The sequence below is a fragment of the Canis aureus genome, chromosome 27 (genome assembly GCF_053574225.1).
Source record: "Canis aureus isolate CA01 chromosome 27, VMU_Caureus_v.1.0, whole genome shotgun sequence".
Lineage (NCBI taxonomy): Eukaryota > Metazoa > Chordata > Mammalia > Carnivora > Canidae > Canis > Canis aureus.
The window spans coordinates 29,716,845-29,739,944 of NC_135637.1; the positions used below are offsets into that span (position 1 = coordinate 29,716,845).

At 48.1% G+C, this 23,100-nt stretch overlaps 2 pseudogenes across 2 annotated transcripts in view; both read left to right on the plus strand.

The window, feature by feature from the left end:
* The window catches only part of LOC144299429 (immunoglobulin lambda variable 1-47 pseudogene), a 365,984-nt pseudogene that overhangs the window by 162,898 nt on the left and 179,986 nt on the right, over positions 1-23,100 (plus strand). The gene's annotated exons all lie outside the window — the stretch shown is intronic.
* Positions 3,402-23,100, plus strand: part of LOC144299600 (immunoglobulin lambda variable 8-61 pseudogene) — a 139,575-nt pseudogene continuing 119,876 nt past the window's right edge. Inside the window, exon 1 of the transcript XR_013366283.1 lies at positions 3,402-3,625. The product of XR_013366283.1 is annotated as an immunoglobulin lambda variable 8-61 pseudogene (transcript). The remainder of the gene's footprint in view (positions 3,626-23,100) is intronic.

Sequence of the window (23,100 nt, forward strand, 5' to 3'; positions counted from 1 at the left end):
GTATTACAAAATGTCTGTAGGATCAGGACTATAGATTGAGGCTAAATACATTTCCTCTAGAAAAAAAAGGAACATTAAAAGCCTTCCTTTACATATAAAAAATTAATAATGGAAAAACCCTCATTTTGTATTTTCTTAATGTTCACTTTATTGGGTTGTATTTCAGTGCAATGCAACTGCATTGCATATTTAAAAATAGTAATAATAATCTTAAAGAAAAAAAAGGGGGGGAAGCATGCTTGGCTTAGCAGTTGAACTCCTGAGTTCGGCCCTGAGCTTGATCCTGGATTCCCTGGATGGAGTCCCATGTCAGGCTCTCTGCATGGAGCCTGTTTTTCCCAGAGCCTGTGCCCCTGCCTCTCTCTGTGTGTCTCCTTTGAATGAATAAATATAAACTTATAAATAAATAAATAAATAAATAAATAAATAAATAAATAAACCATAGTGATTATTATAAGCCTTTTTGGAAAGGATTCATCTTTCTTAATATCCTCATTTAAATTCTATCCTACTAAAGAATATATGTTGTAATTGTAGACCTCAGGACTTAAGAATGTGACCTTATATGGAAAAGGGTGCTGCAGATGTAATTAGTACAGATGTGGTGATGAAGGGAGTGGGGTGACCTCCTAATTCAATGGATTCCTGTGCTTGTAACATGACAGTCAGATGGAGACAAGGAGGGATCCGTGGGAAGGTGGAGACAGAGATTGTGGTTCTGCAGCTGCAGACAGGGAATCCCAAAAATTGTCCTCAAATTCCTTACAGTTATGGAGAGGCAAGAAGGACTCCTCTATAGGTTCCAATCATATCATGGTCCCTCTCTACAGACTGTGGAGGTGTGTATGAATGGCAGAAATGCCTTTTTATTGTTTTAAGTCACTGATTTTGTGTTGCTTTATTATGGCAGCCCTAGAAATATAATATAATCTAAAAATCAATTTATAGATCTAGGAAATGTCACTAATAAGTGGATTACAACTAAACAATGAAGTTATTTCCCAATTATAAAATTGGAAGATATTAAGTTTGACTATCCACTGAAATTGTCTGATGAAAAGGGAAATCTTATACTGTGATGATGAGAGTATGAATTAGTAAATCAATTTTGGAACATAAATTTTAAATACTTTTTTAATATTAAATATATATATGACCTGCATCAGTGTTACAAATTTTTGAAATCAATTCTAATGAAAATTAACTAGCTAATACACTCCAAGGTAAATATACAGGTACATCTAGTTAAGACACGTAAAAATAACAAATGAAACTAACTTGAATATTTCTCTGTGGAAAAGTCGTGAAATTACGGTAAATTTACCTATGAATAAATGGTGAACTATGAATCAAAATGAGAGCATTCTAATGCTGGTCAAGAATCCGACTGCTTGTCAAAAATCAGTGATTAGGGGATCCCTAGGGGGTACAGCAGGTTAGCACCTACCTTCAGCCCAGGACTTGATCCTGGAGTTCTGGGATCCAGTCCCACATCAGGCCCCCTGCTGGAGCCTGCTTCTCCCGCTGCCTGTGTGTCTGACTCTCTCTCTGTTTCTTTCTCATGAATAAATAAATGAAATCTTTAAAAAATATTTTAAAAAATTCGGTGATTATGTTTTATGAGGAGCAATGGAACTACAGAAAAAAAAAACAAGATTATGTTACGTAATATATATGTGTTGTGTATGTGTTTGTATGGTTGGGATTGTGTGTATATAAAATACTAGAGCAAATCTAAGACAGTTTATCAGTTATCCCTTCAGGAAGTAAGTGGCAGCAAAACTGAGGGTGCATTGGTATCATATTAATTCATGAAAAAGTTTTTATTAATTTATTTGGGATAATGAGTGAGTGAGAGAGGAGGAGCAGGGATAGGATCAGAGGGAGAGGGAGAAGCAGACTCCCTACTGAGCAAGGAGCCCAAAGCAGGGTTCTATCCTGGATTTCTGGGATCATGATCTGAGCTGAAGGCAGACACTTAACCTACTGAGCCAACCAGGCTCTGCATATCAATTTTATAGACCATTTAGAGCAAGGTTATTTAGTATCAACCTTTGTACTGAGCAAAATTACACAAGTAGACCAAAAACATCTTAAACGTATCAACAAGTCCTTACAAAATAATTGTTGTAAGGGTCATACCCAAGAATAAATGAGAAGCCACAGAAGTAACCAAGGACCAAGGACATGTCATCCCTGAATGCATGATACTCTCATTGCAAGGACCGAGATAAAAGCCAAGACATGCACATGAGTGCTGGTGAACCTAACAGGATATCCTGCCAACAACAACAAAAACCAAGTAAGTCAGCTTATAAGGGTACCCCAAGTAGAAATATTACCCAGGTTGAACCAATGGGCTTCTCTAGAGACTTTAAATCTTGAGCTCCTTTCAAGTGCATTAAATCCCAATAATGATGCCACGGACAAGGCCTGTGCAAACTCCAGTGTCAGGAAATCATGAAACATACTGAGACATAAATATTCCAGTTAGCTGTCTAAATGACGGCATTGATCCCCGGAAAAATGAATGGCTCAATCCCACGGAGCTGACCTGCTAATTCTACTGTCCTGGGTGGTGACATCAGAGGTCCAACTGCAAAGGTCAGAGGCCCTTTCAGGGGGACTGGGAAGGTTGACACAGGCTGGGGGACATGGTGTTTGAGGCCAGCAGGGGGCACGAGTGGGCTGCTCCTGGGAGTCAGGAAGACCAGGAACATCTATCATTAGCCCCTGCACCCTAGAGCAAGCAGGGTCCTCCCTATGGGTGACTTTCCTGCATCTACGGCCTTGGAGCCACAAGCGCTCTCTGAGTCACACAGGCCTCGTAATTCGTCCTCTACTACATCATGGAGTAACCTGTCCACATATAAATTTAATGGAATGATAGGTGGACAGGACAATCATACAATACAATCATCTGCAGAACACAAAGGGAATGTAGTTCAACATGCTCCATGAGCATCACCTGTTCACACAATGTCATGCTCATTTCTGATAAAGAGACATCCCTGTTCAGCTCCCTGGGGACTAATGCAACAAGGTCCATGGTTACCTGAGAGGAGACCACTGCCCCTACCTCTATCACAGGGGCTCTGAGATTCCCAGTGTCCTCACAGGTGGAAGAGGCACTGCTAAGACCCTCCAAGACAGAAGAGGGAATGTCACTGGGGAGGGAAGAAAATGTTCCAGGGAAGGGTTAGATTTGAGGTGAAGTAGATATGAGGCCAGGGGGTGAGAACACGTCCATCTCCTAATTCAGCTCTCTGGCTTTCCAGAGAAGAAGCTTGGGACAGAGGTCACTAGAGACAGTATGGTGGTCATTTGCTGAAAGATGTCCTCCTGACACCCAGTGTCTCAGGTCACCTTGCAGTCACTTACGCGTGTGAGGTACCAGAGTCTGCTCATTTCAAAGTCTTCCAGAGGAAGTGCTGGTGACTCTAGGGCAGAGAGAGAGAGGAAGCTGATTTGCATGAAGTGCTTTCTTAACCTCATAGGACAGGAGACATGAAAAGGTCCAGGGACACCCCATTCCATCCCAGGAGCCTGAGGAAGCTGCAATCTGTGAGGGTCCTCACCATGGCTTGGACGGTGCTTCTTCTTGTGCTCCTTGCCTATGGGTCAGGTCAGGGAAAAGACTTTGCATCTGTGGGGAGCACATAAAACAGGGACTCATGTGACCCTTGTCTCCCATATCATCACCTTTCTCTCCTTTTGATTTTAGGAGCAGATTCTCAGACTGTGGTAACCCAGGAGCCATCACTCTCAGTGTCTCCAGGAGGGACAGTCACACTCACATGTGGCCTCAGCTCTGGGTCAGTCTCTACAAGTAATTACCCTGGCTGGTACCAGCAGACCCAAGGCCGGGCTCCTCGCACGATTATCTACAGAACAAGCAGCCGCCCCTCTGGGGTCCCTAATCGCTTCTCTGGATCCATCTCTGGGAACAAAGCCGCCCTCACCATCACAGGAGCCCAGCCTGAGGACGAGGCTGACTATTACTGTTCCTTGTATATGGGTAGTTACACTGACACAGTGATTTAAATCTATGGGGAAGTGCAGCCAAAACCTCCTCATTGGCTCAGAAAGGCTCAGCTTTAAAGGCAGGAGAGAAAGTGAGATGTGAAAGAGTCAACACCACCATGGGAAGTGAGTTCCCTGGTCCCATTCTCCTGTTTAGTGGTTCATGGCAATAACCCTATTTATCTCTCCCAGGGTGTGTCCATCTCTCCAATGTGACCTTCCAAGACTGTGCTTTCTTCCTCCCTCTCTGCCTAAAATGTTAAGGAGTGGGGCTTCCCTTCCATTTATGTAAACCAGTACTGAGACCCAAACTACAGTTTCAATATGGTCTATTAAACATAGAGCCTTGGTAGATCTCATTTTATTCACTAATTAGATGATGAGGACCAAATTAATATTTTCATCATGTGGAGCTTGATAAAGCTGTAATCCTCCATGTTATACCTCTAAATTTGAAACCACTGTCAGTGTTCATAGATGTATATTTAACAAGCATTCCAAGAGATTTTTATGGAAGTTAGTGTTACGAAGCATCCATTATTGTATTAATATGAAATTAGTTCTGAAAATATCCCCTTAAATGCAGAGAGTAACATCTTCTAACATAATCATTCCCACATCCCACTAATGATACAACCACACTGAAAAACAGATGCAAAATTGCAATTCGTTTGTGGTCACAACAGTCTGCATTGGAGCGGTGCATGCTGTGACATGAAGAAGTGAAGGACCATACGTGACCAGTAGATGTGAATGTGTAATTAGGCCTGGAGACTGTACGATTTGAGCATCATGGTTCCTGATGGCCGTGGGCTCTTAGGGAAATATCAAGAGACCTATGATAGTGTAATTATTACCTGTTTCATGGCTCCTTCTAAATAATTTTTGCAACACTTTCCATTATACTTGAATGGTTTCTATTTATTTTGCTTCAAAATACATTATATAAAAAAACAAACAAACAAAATACATTATATATATTAAATATTAGTAAAATCTCATTTGTAATAAAATTAATATTTTAGTTCTTTTTACATCAACAATGATATTAGAGAGATCCCTGGGTGGCACAGCGGTTTAGCGCCTGCCTTTGGCCCAGGGCGCGATCCTGGAGACCTGGGATCGAATCCCACATCGGGCTCCCGGTGCATGGAGCCTGCTTCTCCCTCTGCCTGTGTCTCTGCCTCTCTCTCTCTCTGTGTGGCTATCATAAATAAATAAAAATTTAAAAAAAACAATGATATTAGAGGCACATGGGTGGCTCAGTTGGTTAAGCATCTGTCTTCATTTTTTTAAAAAGGTTTTATTTATTTATTCATGATAGAGAGAGAGAGAGATGCAGAGACGCAGGCAGAGGCAGAAGAAGTCTCCATGCAGGGAGCCTGAAGTGGAACTCGATCCCAGGACCCCAGGATCATGTCGTGGGCCAAAGGCAGGCGCTAAACTACTGAGCCACCCAGGGATCCCCAAGCATCTGTCTGTAGCTCAGATCATGATCTTGGTGTTCTGCGATTGAGCCCCACGTCGGGCTCCCTGCTCAGCTTTGAGCCTGCTTCTCCCTTGGTCTCAGCCTGCCTCTCCTCCTAATTGTGTGCACTCTCTGAGGTCAGAGTTCACAGGCAGAGGGAGAATCAGGCCCCATGCACCGGGAGCCCGACGTGGGATTCGATCCCGGGTCTCCAGTATCGCGCCCTGGGCCAAAGGCAGGCGCCAAACCGCTGCGCCACCCAGGGATCCCAAGTTATGTGTTCATATCTGCTGTTGACATCCTCACCACAAAGATAACTCCAGGTACAAAGGCTTCTCTAGATAATTCCTTCAAACATTTAAGGAAGAAATAATGAGAATACTACAGACAAGCAGGGAGGAATGAACAACTTTGAGTATACATATAAAGCTTATGCTCCTCATTTATTATACCCAGACTCAATTTTCAAAATAAAATAAAATCGTTGTTCAGATTCTTCTTCCATGACAATTTAAAATGTGTCAAATAAGTTGTATATATAACGTGTACTAACAATTGACACCGGATTCATCATGAGTCTATTCTCAATTATCTCTTCAGTGTTTCTATGTCCTAAGAAATAGCAAAACAAAATAAAAACAAAAAAAGGTTGTAAGGACTCATGTTCCGTGGCTTTCCAAATGTCATTAAACCAGAGTCTGTGCTGCTAAGTGTTTTTCTCCTGAAATGAGGGCAAAGAACCTTTCTTTGACTTTATCCCCCTCAGATCCTGGACCATCTCAGCAGGGGGCCCTCCTCCCCAGCATGGATTCAGCACCTCCTGGGCTCAGAGCAGGGCCCTCCTTTCCCTCCCAGGCTCCAGTGCTTAGGAGTGGCCAAGGTTCTCTGTGTCTTAGGCCTGAGCACTAGGATTTGGGATGTTGTGTGAGGACACAGGCCCTGGGAAATTCCATTCTCAGAGCTGGATGGGATCCTTTTCTCAGCACCTGAGACTTCAGTTGTGCAGTTGAAGAGAAGGGTTCCGTCAAAGAGGGAATTTGAGGCCTTTGGCCATGAACCCTTTTATGCGATATGAGATTTGGGGGAAGTTGCACCGTTAATGAGAAGATGCTCAGCGTGCATCAGTGAATTTGGGTGATGTGGGTGAACAGATGTGATCAGATATGAACAGATGTGAACAGACCTCTTACCACAAATGTACACCGAGTACTATTGCACCTGTGTAAAGATTACATAATATGTCACTGGGGGATTACACACTGAAACAGTGAGGTAGCACCAGACTCCCATCAGCATGGCTCAAATTCAATACCATGTCAACATCAGATGGTGCCCAGGATGTGGGGCTACAGGAACTCTCCTTCACTGCTGGGGAGAATGCTAAATGCTCTAGCCACTTTGGAACATGCCTGGGCAGTTTCTCGCAGAGCTAAATAAAATCTTAATGATACAATACAAAAATCATGCTCCTAGGTAATTCTATAAATGAATTACTTATGTTCACCCAAAATATGTCCCTAAATGTTTATTCCTGTTTTGTTGATGATTGTCAACACTAGAAATCAACAAATATGTCCTGCAAATGGTGAATGGGTAAAGAAATTCCAGTATGTCCCTACATGAAATGTGATTCAACAATTCAAAGACATAAATTTTCAGGGCAGAGGAAGACATGGGCGAGACTTCCATGTATATTTCTCAGTAAAAGAAAGCAATCTGAAGAGACTAAAACAGTGAGCATTGAGAAATGGGGGACAGGAGCCCTGGGCTCCAGCTCAGCCCAAGATCCACATGTCTCTTGCAACCACCAGAGAGCAGTGGTGCTCCCTTGTACATCCCCTGGGAGTGTCTGTCTTTGGGCCTTTTGCAGGTGCTCCTGTGTCACTCCTGGGTGAAGCCCTACCCCAGACTCCTATATTCTCTTTTGCTCAGCTGGAGCCCAGCTTAAGTCAAAGAAAGAGCTTGCAAAACCTTAGGAAAGAAGAAAGTTTGCATGAGAAACCTCCCCCCAAAACGTGAGTATCAGAGGAGCACAGAAAATGGGTTGTAGGCTCAGGCTTGGATGTGGGGCTCAGGATCCAGAGTTGGGCGGTCTCTACCCTGTTCCTCACGCTCCTCTCTCACTGCATAGGTAATTTTTGCATACCCTGGGCAACAAAGCAATACCCCCTGGAGATTCACTGGGTCAAATAACAAAGTCTCCATTACTAGTATTTTGCTCTAAATCCTTCTCATGAAGTCAAACTCTCCCACTTCGCCGATGACATGATAGTCTACATAGAAAACCCAAAAACCTCCACTCCAAGACTGCTAGAACTCATACAGCAATTTGGAAGCGTCACAGGATACAAAATCAATGTCCAGAAATCAGTGGCATTTCTGTACACTAACAATGAGACTGAAGAAAGAGAAATTAAGGAGTCAATCCCATTTACAATTACACCCAAAAGCATAAGATACCTAGGAATAAACATAACCAAAGAGGTAAAATATCTATACCCTAATAACTACAGAACACTTCTGAAAGAAATTGAGGAAGACACAAAGAGTTGGAAAAATATTCCATGCTCATGGATTGGCAGAATTAATATTGTGAAAATGTCAATGATACCCAGGGAAATTTATACATTTAATGCAATCCCTATCAAAATATCATGGACTTCCTTCAGAGAGTTAGAACAAATTATTTTAAGATTTGTGTGGAATCAGAAAAGACCCCGAATAGACAGGGGAATTTTAAAAAAGAAAACCATATCTGGGGGCATCACAATGCCAGATTTCAGGTTGTACTACAAAGCTGTGGTCATCAAGACAGTGTGGTACTGGCACAAAAACAGACACATAGATCAATGGAACAGAATAGAGAATCCAGAAGTGGACCCTGAACTTTATGGCCAACTAATATTCGATAAAGGAGGAAAGACTATCCATTGGAAGAAAGACAGTCTCTTCAAGAAATGGTGCTGGGAAAATTGGACATCCACATGCAGAAGAATGAAACTAGAGCACTCTCTTTCACCATACACAAAGATAAACTCAAAATGGATGAAAGATCTGTGAGACAAGAGTCTATCAAAATCCTAGAGGAGAACACAGGCAACACCCTTTTTGTTTTTTTTTTAATTTTTTTTAATTTTTTTATTTATTTATGATAGAGAGAGAGAGAGAGAGGCAGAGACACAGGCAGAGGGAGAAGCAGGCTCCATGCACCGGGAGCCCGACGTGGGACTCGATCCCGGGTCTTCAGGATCGCGCCCTGGGCCAAAGGCAGGCGCCAAACCGCTGCGCCACCCAGGGATCCCCACAACACCCTTTTTGAACTTGGCCACAGTAGTTTCTTGCAAGATACATCCACGAAGGCAAAAGAAACAAAAGCAAAAATGAACTCTTGGGACTTCATCAAGATAAGAAGCTTTTGCACAGCAAAATAAACAGTCAACAAAATTAAAAGACAACCTACAGAATGGGAGAAGATATTTGCAAATGAAGTGTCTGATAATGGGCTAGTTTCCAAGATCTATAAAGAACTTATTAACCTCAACACCAAAGAAACAAACAATCCAATCATGTAATGGGCAAAAGGCATAAAGAGAAATCTCACAGAGGAAGACATAGACATGGCCAACATGCACATGAGAAAATGCTCTGCGTCACTTGCCATCAGGGAAATACAAATCAAAACCACAATGAGATACCACCTCACACCAGTGAGAATGGGGAAAACTAACAAGGCAGGAAACCAAAAATGTTGGAGAGGATGTGGAGAAAAGGGAACCCTCTTACACTGTTGGCGGGGATGTGAACTGGTGCAGCCACTCTGGAAAACTGTGTGGAGATTCCTCAAAGAGTTAAATGTAGACCTGCCCTAAGACCCAGAAATTGCACTGTTGGGGATTTACCCCAGAGATACAGATGCAATGAAACGCCGGGACACCTGCACCCCGATGTTTATAGCAGCAATGTCCACAATAGCCAAACTGTGGAAGGAGCCTTGGTGTCTCTCGAAAGATGAATGGATAAAGACGACGTGGTTTATGCATTCAATGGAATATTCCTCAGCCATTAGAAACGACGAATGCCCATCACTTGCTTCAACGTGGATGGAACTGGAGGGTTTTATGCTGAGTGAAGTAAGTCAATTGGAGAAGGACAAACATATGTTCTCATTCATTTGGGGAATATAAATAATAGTGAAAGGGAATATAAGGGAAGGGAGAAGAAATGTGTGGGAAATATCAGAAAGGGAGACCGAACATAAAGACTCCTAACTCTGGGAAATGATCTAGGGGTGGTGGAAGTGGTGGAGGGAGGGGGTTGGGGGTGAGTGGGTGACAGGCACTGAGGGGGGCACTTCATGGGATGAGCACTGGGTTTTATTCTGTGTGTTTACAAATTGAACACCAATAAAAAATTTTATTATAAAAAATAAATCCTTCTCATGGCATTCACTGGATCAGGGACAGATGAGATAAACAGATAGATTTACATCACCCAATAAGACCTGGACTTCGCATTGTTGCAAGATCTCCTCTCATGTGAGTCCTCACTGCCAGGACCAAATCCCCCTTCAGGAAATGATCTTTCAGACATTTGCCTTTTATTTCTAGAACCAGCTCCATGCAGAACCAAATATCAGAAATCCCACGTAGAACAGGGGACAAAGTGGCCGCTTCTCTCTCTTCCCTGTACAATATCCTTGGCTCTGGGGGATCCCTGGGTGGCGCAGCGGTTTGGCGCCTGCCTTTGGCCCAGGGCGTGATCCTGGAGACCCGGGATCGAATCCCACATCGGGCTCCCGGTGCATGGAGCCTGCTTCTCCCTTGGCCTGTGTCTCTGCCTCTCTCTCTCTCTCTCTGTGACTATCATAAATAAATAAAAATTGAAAAAAAATATTTAAAAAAATATCCTTGGCTCTGCAGTTTCTGGATTTCTGTGTGCTTCCAGAATTCAGATGATGTGAGCCTGTGCTCACCCACCATCCTCAAGGTCACAATCTCTGGGATGCAGAATCCCAGTACCAGGAAACACCAACATCCTGTATGATTCGTGTCCTGTCAGCGGGGCAGCCAGGAGGTGCCCTGAACACCTGCTCTCCTGGGACAAGGCTGATTCTCAGGAATCCCAATGGCATCTCTCTCCCTATGAGCAGATCATCCCCTGACCATCCCTGGGCTCAGTCAGCTCCTGTGGCTGATCAGTATATTGATTTTGGGAGCCCAGCATCAGTACTATTCTCAAGGTTCTCAGAGTCCATGGTGACGTGGAACACACCCTCCCAGTACTCTCAGGGAGGGTACTGACACTCTGTGAGTCACCCCCCTGACACTTCAAAAGAGGCTGGACCTCTGTGGAGAACCCTTCTTTCCCAACTCAGGACCACATGGTCTCCCTTATCTCCACGTCTCCACCACACACATGTGGAACCTTTGACAAAAACTTTGGGGTGCAGCTGGCCTTGGTATTGGAAATCCCTTCTTTTAGTTATGGGTGGCTAGATGAGCAAGAAATCTGTCCTGAACATGCTGGATACCAGGCAGAGGGACTACAGCTGTGTCCACCCCAGAGTCAAGTCTGACCTCAGATTGCTCTGCCCTGGAAGCTCTGTGTGTGTTTGGTGACCCCATGGCTGACACGGCTCTGAACTTTGTAGGCATAGGCTCTCCTTGAGTTTCCTTAGCCATCACTTTGGACTTCTCTGCTTGTAGAAAAAACACACAATATTAAACTTATGACCAAAAATGAGAAAGATGATTTTATAAAAATGTTGTAGACTCCTTTTCAAGCAAGAACAGAAGGCCTTCCTTTACAGTTGTTGTTGCATCCAATTGCTTAACCAGACATTTCGTCCATATTCTCTCTGCACTAAGCACAGATCTGGGAAAGGTGCGTAGTGATTCCACCTGCAGCCTCACAATTACTTTGTCACTGAGTTTAAATCAATCTCCCTGAGAAGCATTTTGTGTGAAGGAGCCCACATCCCTTTTAAATGCCCAGTTGACTGAGGGGCGACTCACACATCACTCTGTCCCTTGGTCTCTGTCAGAGCAACTTCAGCAGTCACTCCTGTCTGACAAGAACTTCCAGCATCTTTGCTCCCTGTGCTCTGATGTCAGCGACACTCGCAACCTCATGAGGCTGGGCTCCTGCAGTCTTGTGACCATGTGCTGGGAAGAGTCCCTAGGAGGGAGTCCCTGCCCACTGTGTGTGGGAATCTATGGTGACAACCAATTGCAAGTAGAGACAGATGACAAAGATTCTCAGTATATTATCTACTAGGAATGAATTCATGGGCTTCTACCCAAAACGTGGACAGATTTCTCCCTGTCTCCTCATTGATGTACAAACCTCCGAGGAAGGAATCGTCTAGAACTCAGGGAGGAGTCACATAACAGGAGAGAACACAGCATCTTGCACAGAAGGTTCCAAATGTCCATAGAGACCCGTCACTGCTCTGGACTTGATCCTATCCAAGAGGACTTTCTAAAGAGACACCACCTCAGTCCTGACTCAAGAATTCCCAAGGGGCTATGAACACATTTCCCCATGAGGAGTCTAGGAAAAGCAGAAAGTTTGTCCTCAAGTTATGGGAGGTTACATAAGGGGACTCCTGACCTGGCCCTAAAGCAGTGGACAGAGCAGGAGGGAGGCACCCTTTGTTTCAGATGGGCTCCGATCACCAAGTCACATAATAGTGTATCTGGGATTGGACACCAGGGAGTGATGGCATCCATTTCTGAAGAGTCAAGGATGATTATACCTGGGACCTGCCACCAGGAAATGCCTGTGCCCTCGGCTCAGGGCTCACAGCTGGGACATCCCTACCTCAGGTTTCTACACAGCCCTTCCCCTCCCCTGCCACAGCCTTCACATCCTTAGGTTGAGGGACCTGACCCATGGCCAGGGAGGGGTCAGAGAGCTGGGGTCTCATTTGCATGGGAGGGCCCCTCCCTCTCTCAGAGGATGAATTGGGGAAGGGAGAGATGAGGGGAGGCTCTGCTCAGTTGTGGGACCACAGTAGGCAGGATCAAGAATGACCTCCACCATGGGCTGGTCCCCTCTCCTCCTCACCCTCCTCGCTCACTGCACAGGTGACTGGATGTGGCGACAGTGGAAGGGGCCCTGGGAGGACGTGTGCCGTCCTGCATCTTTCTCTTGTCTCCAGACCCCAGCATCACCCTCTCTGTGTCTCTCCCCCTTGCAGGGTCCTGGGCCCAGTCTGTGCTGACTCAACCGTCCTCAGTGTCCGGGTCCCTGGGCCAGAGGGTCACTGTCTCCTGCACTGGAAGCAGCTCCAACATTGGTAGATATAGTGTGAGCTGGCTATATCTGCTGGCTCCAGCAGCTCCCGGGAACAGGCCCCAGAACCATCATCTATTATGATCGTAGCCGACCCTCAGAGGAGGGGTTCCCGATCGATTCTCTGGCTCCAAGTCAGGCAGCACAGCCACCCTGACCATCTCTGGGCTCCAGGCTGAGGACAAGGCTGATTATTACTGCTCATCCTATGACAGCAGTCTCAAAGGTCACACGGTGCTCCAGGCCTGTGGGGGAAGTGAGACAAAAACCCACTTACCCATCTGCAAAGTGAGGGAGCACCCCAGAAGCTGCCTGCTTAGGCTCCTGCTGGGTTTCTGCTTAAGCTTGGCCTGATGCTCTGATCCAAGGTCCATCCTCAGAACCAACCTGGGATTGGAGACTCCTTTATCGTCTCTGACCTCAAAGTCACTCAGAGTAGCCACATTTGTACAGAGTCTCAAAGGATACAGACAGTTTTGTCCTCATGAGCTGGGACAGTTTCTTCTAGACCCATAACCATTAACTTATCTTCTGATTTTTCAGTAAATGAAACACTCATAAGTCATGAAGCTGTCATGGTCCATCAGCCCTGTCCCTGCTCTGCTGATGCACATGTCAGCACTCTGTGCAGCTGGGATCATTATCCCCTAACTTCAACCAGATGACTAGTTCTCATTATTTGATGTTTGCATGGGACACATAAATTAATGCCACACTCAAAATTATAAATGGTAAAAAATAGCTTTCTAGAGAAAAAGCCCAATGTGCTTGATTAAGGAAATTTTTTTTCATATTCTCCAGAGAGGAAAGCAATAAAAAATCTGCAGATTGATTTTTTTATACCACCTATAAAATGACCTGAAAGAGGTAAGAAAAACGTCTTCCAACATGATGGATATACATAGAGGGTGATATTAGTCAATATTTAAAGGAAATATCAGAAAGGGAGACAGAACAGGAAGACTCCTAACTCTGGGAAATGAACTAAGGGTGGTGGAAGGGGAGGAGGGCAGGGGGTGGGGGTGAATGGGTGACGGGCACTGAGGGGGACACTTGACGGGACGAGCACTGGGTGTTATGGTATATGTTGGCAAATCGAACTCCAGTAAGTCTGGGCCCCAAGACCCCCCATCTGCTATCAGCCCCAGACCCCCAGAGTTCAGGAGGGTCCCCCAGGCCTCTGCCCAAGAGGACACCAGGTAGAGGATGGGGTGTGGAGCAGTGACCAGAATTATGTCCTCCTCCTCCCATGGTCTGAACAAATGAGAGCGAGCCCCCAGCTCTGCCTCCCTGTGGCTGGAGTCCTGGGGATGTGCAGGTGGTGGGAGAGGTTGGGGTTTTTCTCCATCCCCACTTCTTCATGATGCCTAATGTCCTGGGCACTGCAGTCTGACCTTGGACATTCAGCTCATGCTCCTCCATGATTCCTCTTCCCCACTGGGGTGTTAAGGTTTGCAAATACCCCCCCCCCAACATACGTTCACTGTCTTCAACCCTCCATGAACATTCCCATGGGGACACCGACAGGGGCTGGTCTCACGTCATCGACATCCAGCTCACATCTGGAGACCTAGAACAGTGAGTAGGACTCACAGGCCCACAAGCTGCAGGCACCTTGCAAGGATGGCCCCCAGAGCCAGCCTGGTCTGAGGGATGCTGCCTGCAGGTCTCCTGTCCCTGTCCGGTACCCAGAGAGTGGGCCCAGGGTTCTGTCCTAGGCCCCTGTCCCCCTGACATGGCCAAACCCACCCCAGGGCCTTACTCTCCAGGCCTGCACACCAGCCTCCTGCTGTGGGCCCTGCTCCTGCCACTCAAGGTCAGGGTTCAATAATGCTGAGCCAGGAAATCAGTGTTTGTGCTCCTTTCCCAGATCTTCTACTTCATGCACAGAGAAGCCTCTCCTTACCTGAGGTTCTCCTGCAGTGACACCAGCACCCTCTCATGGGCTCGTCATAGCAGAGACGTCTGTACTCACCATCCTCTTCCCCCTTCTCACCTCGCCTTCCTCCTGGGAGCACAGTCGCTGACATCCCTGCCTGCTGTGTTCTTGCCTCAGTTGTTCTGCCCCAATCACGTGGTTTCTTCAGTCCTTCCCTGTTCTGTGTTCCCACCCATCTCAGGGTGACATTGTCAGCAGATGATTTTCTCACCTGTGAAATCACCACGTCCCTTCATGGTTTGAGCATCTTCATGCCCTGTTCTCATTTTCTCTTCTGTGTGCAGAACACGGTCACTCCTCTCTCAAAACAGACATGAGTACCTTCCCTTGAGGAGTTCCTAAATGTCTCAGAGGGTGGGATGATTTCACCCTTTCATATGGTTTATGGTTTATATAAATTCTTATACCCACAGGAGTGTTTCTTTATGGATGACTCTTCCCTCCATGGGGGAGCTCTCAGATCACAGACACTGTGTCCATGTTCTTTACATCAGGCCTCACAGGCTGCTCCACACAGTCCTTTAGGTCACTGATGAGTGCTGGTGACAGAGCTCTGGATATAAACCTCAGGACATGAGAACCGTGAGAGGGACATGTAACCCACAGGGCGTACGTGCATCCCCTGGGCCCTGCAGGGGGACCCTCCCAGCTGGGAGAGCCCCTGTGGCCTCAGGGTTGGGCAGAGGCTGAGCTGCCTTCTGTGCCCCTGGTGATACCCAGCACCCTGGTGCCCTCAGGGCCTGGCAGAGGCTCCTGGGCAAGGTCTTCTGGGGGTTCCCAATGCTGCACACACCACCCCCTCCTGAGTCCTGGTGCCCTGGGCTTCTCTGTCCTGTCCTTTCCTTCCCTCCTCCCTCATAGATAATGGGTTCCTTTCAGGGATGCATAGCAAAGATGCAGCGGTGGGGGAAGCATTTACACTACTTGGTTCCCATCATCATTGTGTATTTGGTCATCACCCTGTTCCTTCTGTCACCTTATGGCCTCCAGCTTTCTTTTCAGGACCCCTCGGACTAAGCCCTCAGGCTTGTGGTTAATGTAGCATGCACATCCTTCCATTGGGGTAGGGAAGGCTTCCCTCAGTCCTGGTTGTCTGCGAATGTCTCCACACCTTGTACAAATCATATATGGTCTTTAGGTGACATGGAAAAAACAGACCCACCACCAGTCTTCCACCTGTTTTTCCAATTGACCTCACCTGTGTCTCTCCAGGCATTCCAGACTCTGTGGCATCGCCCTCCATCCACCTGATACTCTGGACCATCCCTCCCTCTCCCACAGCCTGGAGTCCAGTCAGTCAGCTCCCACTGTCCCACCTGGGGACACAAAGCCCCTGCACCCTTCCCCATTGCCTTGGCTGTCACGATTCTCCAGCCCCTCCCTCCTCCTAAGGACCCTTCTAGGTCTCCCTGTCCCACATTCTGTACTAGGATGTCCACTGAAGCTAATTCTCTGATGAGCACCCCTGAGGACAGGCACAGCTGGGATGAAAAAATATTACAGTAAATGGAGGTGAAGGAAGTCACAGGATGGCCCTGCACTGGTCCCTGCTTGAAGACCAGGCCCTGCTCTGTCCCCAAAACCCTGGCAGCTTCATCAGACTGTTCTGTGTCCTGTCAACCCTGCTCAGGAAGTGCCCAGCATTCCCACCCTCTGTGTCCTCCTCTGTGAAGATATGTGTCCCCCCCCCCAACAGCTCCTCCTCACACTCAACACATGGAGCCAACCCACCTCTCCTGGACTCTGTCTGCAGGGACAGAGACCTTCTGCTCTGTGTTCCCTGTGTCTTGTCCTCATCTCCACAGCAGTTCCTGTTCTCCTGGAAGAGGACTGCACAGATCCCTCCCGCTAGAACCCAGGCCATGGAGGAATCCTGATTAGAGACAACACTCCAGGACCTCTACCAATCCCTGGAGGGTTACTCTTACATGATGGGAGCACAGGAGTCAGAGAAGCATAAGAGGAGGCTTGCCTGGGGTGGGAAAGAAGGGGAGTTGCCCAGAGACCAGCAGGGGGAAGTAGGATGGAGTCTGGGGGTTTCTGCAGGACAGGGGTCCCAGTTATGCAATCCCTCCTCTGACACAGTCCTGGGGCTGGGTACCTTGCTTTTAGTGGCAACTAAATAGTCATGTCCTCTCTGAACTGGGATGGGTACTTGTGGCCGAAGCACTTGGGCCGGTGTGGGTCCCAGCAGCTACTACCTCCAGGCCCACCAGGGGGAAGCTAGTGCATCATCAATCCTCCCTGTCACAGGACCACAGAACAGTAAGTGCACAGGAGGGAGAGGCAGGGGTGATCATATTTGCATGAGCAGCCCCTCCTCTGTGAGGCCCTTGGACAGGGGATAAGACAAGGCAGGGGCAGCCCAGCCCCAGCTCTGTGGCCTAAGAAGGGGCTGTGCCCCCATGGCCTGGATCCCTGTCCTTGTGCTCCTCTGTCACTGCACAGGAAGGGACAGGCACCGGTGGTAGAGGGGGGACCCCAGCCTGAGTCAGATCCCTGTGGCTCATCTCCTCAACCATATGCACCCTGTCTCTTGTCTTCATTGTGACGTGTGTGTGTCTTCAGGTTCCTTGTCCCAGCCTGTGATGACCCAGCTGTCCTCCCTCTCTGCATCCCTGGAAACAACAACCAGACTCACCTGCACCCTGAGCAATGGCTTCAGAAATGACAGCTGTGTAATAAGTTGGTTCCAGCAGAAGTCAGGGAGCCCTTCCTGGTGTCTCCTGTACTATTACTCGGACTCAAGTACACATTTGGGCTCTGAGGTTCCCAGCTGCTTCTCTGGATCCAAGACAAGGCCACACCCACACTGAGTAGACCCATCCCTGGGTGGGTCTAGAGCTCCAGCCCCACTGGAGGCTGATGCACAATTGCAGCCACAATGTCCTGAAAATAGAAAGAGCAAGAGAACCCAGTGCTTCAGAGAGGGATGTCTGTTCCCCCAACAATTTGAACAGCTGAGATCAGATGAACTGAGCTTTAAGAAGGGGACATTCTTGAATAGGTATTGCACACAGGAAGTTTGACGTCCCCCTGCCTCAGGACTAGCCAGAACAGGAGTGAATGTAAGGTCCCTGCATCCCATTCCATTGAGGCTGCTGAAGAGAGCAGAGTGGCATCAGCAGGAGGACAGTGCAGGAGTTTCTAGCAAGCTTATTCTTCCAGAAACATCAATTTAAAGTAGATCCACAAGGCAAATTCTTCCAAGAGAGCTGAGGATTCCAGTGAGCTGTTTCAGCCCCTGGGTGAAATGAGACAGAAGGCAAGGTGCTTTGAAGGGGGAAGGGAAGAGTTTCACATGGTGCCTGTGAGCTCTGCCCAGATCGGGGGCCCAGCTCAGAGGTAATCCCTTCCCCTGGAGGCAGGGTGAATTGTGCCCCTGACCTTACTGGAGACCAGAGCCTCTGCCAGCACCCAAGCCAGGCCAGCTCCCATGGCTTCCAGGTCCTATATGTCCTAGGTCCTGGCCCACTACTGTTCCTTGCCAGCTTTGGGGGTCTCCAAAAGCCTTGTGACCCCAGGGTGCCCAACTTTATCCAGAGCCCCAGGACACATCTGTTCCTTTGTGACCTCAGCCTTTCTGTTTCCCCAGATCAAACAACCTAAGAGAAGGGAGGCCTCTCAGACCTAGAATCTCGACTATGATTGTAATCAACCTCCATGCAAGGGTAGCTGCATGTACCCAGGGGCCAGAAGCTCCACATCAGATGCAGGATCTCACCACTCCAGGAACAGCCCAAGCCCTGTGGTCCCAGGTGCCAGGAGGCTCCTGTACGTCCAATCTCCTGGCCCACCTTCGTTTCAGGCTGACTCCAAGGACCTAGCCTGCAGACTGATTCCTCTTGACACAGACACCAACTGAACTCTTACCAGGCCAGGACTTACCAACCTAGACACAAGACCACTCCCCCACTGTGGTCCCCAAACCTGGTCACCCCTGTAGATGCCGAATCTCGGCCCACTCCCATGGTGCCAGTACCCAGGCCCATTCCTCCAGAAGGTGGAAATGGACATGATGGGCTTCCAGGTACCAAGTAAGGAAACCACAGGGAGAAGGTGGGAGAGGGCAAATTCTGAGAATGAGACAAGTTCTTTGAGCAAATAAAGTGCAGAGAATGAGTAATCTGGGTGATTATTCATAACGTTACCCTCAAGAATACATAGGTTCACCATTTGTAAGAAAATGTTACCTATTGAGGTACCTATTGATAGCCCAGAATATGAGCATTAATTTATAATCTCCACGTTTCAACACAATCCTACTAAAGTCTCCACTGTAAAATATGTGAAACCAAATGAGGTTTGTCCAAAAAATAAAAGAATCTGTACGGGGAAAAATTAATGATGGAATCAATGATGAGGGTCCCAATATGTCCCTACAGTGTAGACTATATTCTAATACAATGTGGCCTGATGGGAGCCACTGTACTGTGCATCTGTGAACACATTGTGCTTCTCGGATTTGTCATTGATACAACAAATATGTTGGTACAAAATGAACAACGGGTAGTAGAAGGGAAGGTGGGCTGGGAAATGGAGTGACTGAGTGACGGGTAATGATGGAGGAACTTGATGGATGAGCACTGGGTGTCATACAGTATGTTGGCAAATCAAATTCCAGTAAAAATACACAAAAATAAACAAAAACAGGAGGTTAAAACACAAATACATTTCTGTGAAACATGTGGAACTCATGCTTTTAAGGCCCAAAAGATGGAACCCATTCTGAGAGTCAGACCTGGCCATGCCAATGGAGAGGGAACTGGTGAGCCCTGGAAACCAGCTGGGCTCTCAGGGCTTTGGGTGTTACTGAGGTATGTGCCCTGTGACCAGGAGGGGGCGCTGAGGGACTGCCCTGTGGTCCTACAGGGCTGCTCAGTGAGGCCCCTTCACCCAGGGTGCCTGGGCCTGAGAACTGGGTTCTGAGCTACCTGATGGGGACTCAGCATCTGTGTCCCCTCTGGCCTGGCAGTCTCCCCTGGGGGCCTGTGTGTGGTCTCAGCAGGTGCTTCCCCCCAGAGCTCTCCCCAGGGCTGGAACCACCTCCATCCTCCTCAGTGTGTGGTGTGAGCAGAGCTCCAGGATCAGGGCCCAGGGAGGGGCTGGGCAGTCAGTCAGTGGAGCCCATGTGCATGGACAGCCCTTCCTGTGGCAGAGGGTGGAGGAGAAGAGGAGGCCTGGGACAGCCCAGCCCACGGAGGGGACCAGGGACTGTGTCACCCTGACCTGGGATCTTTAGTGTTCATTTTACTCTGTCAGTGCACAGGTCAGGACTGATCTCAGGGACACAGAGCCACTGCCAGCCTATATCAGCTGGTCTAGCTTAGAGGTTTGAGGAAATTCAGTCTGGCCCCTGATCCATCACCCATGAATGTGTCTGCAGGTTCCCCATCCCAGCCTGTGCTGACCCAGTGCCCTCCCACTCTGCATCCCTGGGAACAACAGCCAGACTCACCTGCACCCTGAGCAGCGGCTGCAGCGGTGGCCATATGCTGGTTCCAGCAGCCAGAAGGCCTCCTGAGTACCTGCTGACGGTCTACTGAGACTCACCAGGGCCCCTGGGTCCTCAGCCTCTTCTCTGGCTCCAAAGACACCTCGGCCAATGCAGGGCACTCAGATGGCTGTGAAGTTCATACAACAGGGTCCTCATGGGGGCTCATGGTACCACTTCACGTTTTCCTGCCTGAATGATCAGACCCATGATATAATCATAAAGTTAAAAAAAGAGACAAATCATTTTATAAAATGTTTATACATGTCTTTTTAAATGAAAGCCAAAGTCATTCCTTTTTTTAAAACGTTTTATTTATTTATTCATTAGACACATAGAAAGAGAGACAGAGACATAGTCATAGGGCGACTCAGGGTCCCCACAGGGAGCCTGATGCAGGTCTCGATCCCAGGACCCTGGAATCATGACCTGAGCCAAAGGGAGATGCTCAATCACTGAACCACCAGGTGCAACTGCACTGAGGTTTTAAATGCAACTTCCATCGTTATTCTCCGTGCAGTCCGCACAGATCTGTGAACAATATACTCGTAATTCCACCTGCGTCTTCACAGTGACGTCACCATTGAGTCTTAGTCAATGCACATTGAGAAGATTTTCTTAAAAAGAACATTCATCCAATTTATGTGCACAGTTGGTCTAGGGGGTGACAAATACGCAATCTCTTCCTCTGGATTCTTGGCAGAAATTCTCCAGGTGATACATCTTCCTGCTAAAACACCTTGGCACGTCTGCCCCTTGTGCTCTGAGATCAGTGGCACACACACAACCAAACGTGGCAGGGCTCCTGCAGACCTGTGTCCATGTGGGGGAGGACAGACCCTAGGAGTGAGTCCATGCCCACAGGGTGGGGAGAACTAAAATTTAAAACTGCTGAAGACAGGGATCCCTGGGTGGCACAGCGGTTTGGCGCCTGCCTTTGGCCCAGGGCGCGATCCTGAAGACCCGGGATTGAATCCCACGTCGGGCTCCCGGTGCATGGAGCCTGCTTCTCCCTCTGCCTATGTCTCTGCCTCTCTCTCTCTCTCTCTGTGTGACAATCATAAAAAATACATAAATAAATAAATAAAAATAAAACAGGTGAAAACAGTGGGAGACGACAAGGATGTTCAGTGTGTAACCTTTCCAGGAAAGCACACGAGGTCTTCCACCCACAACCTGGAAAATCTCACTCCCTGGGTCTTCAGTATTTCAGGAAACTCAGAGAAGGAGAGGGCTGCAACCAGGATCGTCATATCGGAGGAAGGTCTCAGCATCCTGCCCAGAAGAGACCACTTGTGCACGGGGACCGTTCACTCCTCTGGATGTGACAGTGATGTCAGACGAATTGGTGTAGAGACACCACCTCAGTCCTGAGTGGCCCGTGAAAAGCCAACGGATCCATGGCAGAGACACAGAGAGGGAGAGAGACAGAGACATAGGCAGAGGGAGAAGCAGGCTTCCTGCACAGAGCCGGTTGGGGGGCTTGATCCCAGGACTCCAGGCTCATGCCCTGAGCTAACGACAGACACTTAACCACTGAGACACCCAGGAATCTCTCACACTGAGAAATTAGAGTGAAGCCTAATATCTATGCCACAGTCATGAGAGACCACCTGCGGGGAGACTTGTCCAGATCATAGGTGGAGAGTGGACAGAGCTCTGAAGACAGGACATGAGTCCTATGGCCAACGGCCATATGATTCCCATGTCATGCAGGGTGAGGTGGTGTCAGGATGCCAGAAGGCAGTTGAGGCTTTTTTCTTAGGGCTCATGCTGGATCAGAGCTGGGAACACCACCTGGCACTGACTGTGGCCTCTTCTCAGGTCTCACAGCTGTGACCTCCCTAACCACACCCCAGCCCCATATAGCCCCTCCCCTGTCATCCCCCTGAAATCCTCAGGCAGAGGGACCTGACCCAGGGCCAGGGAAGGGTCAGAGAGCTGGGGTCTAATTTGCATGGGAGGGCCCCTCCTTCTCTCAGAGGATGAAGAGGGGAAGGGAGAGATGAGGGGAGGCTCTGCTCAGCTGAGGGGCCACTGAAGACAGGATCAGTGATGACCTCCACCATGGGCTGGTCCCCTCTCCTCCTCACCCTCCTCGCTCACTGCACAGGTGACTGGATGTGGGATGGGGGAGGGGCTCTTGGAGGGCATGTGTGGTCCTGCATCTTCTTCTTGTATCCAACATCACCCTCTCTGTGTCTCTGCCTCTTGCAGGGTCCTGGGCCCAGTCTGTGCTGACTCAGCCGGCCTCAGTGTCCGGGTCCCTGGGCCAGAGGGTCACCATCTCCTGCACTGGAAGCAGCTCCAACATCGGTAGAGGTTATGTGGGCTGGTACCAACAGCTCCTGGGAACAGGCCCCAGAACCCTCATCTATGGTAGTAGTAACCGACCCTCAGGGGTCCCCGATCGGTTCTCTGGCTCCAGGTCAGGCAGCACAACCACTCTGACAATCTCTGGGCTCCAGGCTGAGGATGAGGCTGATTATTACTGCTCATCCTGGGACAGCAGTCTCAGTGCTCTCACAGTGCTCCAGGCCTGTGGGGAAGTGAGACAAAAACCCACTTACCCATCTGCAAAGTGAGTGAGCACCCCAGCAGCTGCCTGCTTAGGCTCCCCCTTGGTTTCTGCTCATTCTTCAGTTGATACCCTTGCCCAGGTGCATCTGGGGGACCCTCCTGGGAATGGAGACTCCTTCACGTCTCTGACCTCAGAGTCACTCAGAGTAGCCCATTGTACACAGAAGGTATCAAAGGAAAGAGACAGTTTTGTCCTCGGGATCAGGGACAGGTTCTTTTAGGCTAGTGTACATTCACTTTTCATCTTCTGATTTCTCAGTAAATGAAACACTCTTAGGTCGTGAAGCTATCATGGTCCTT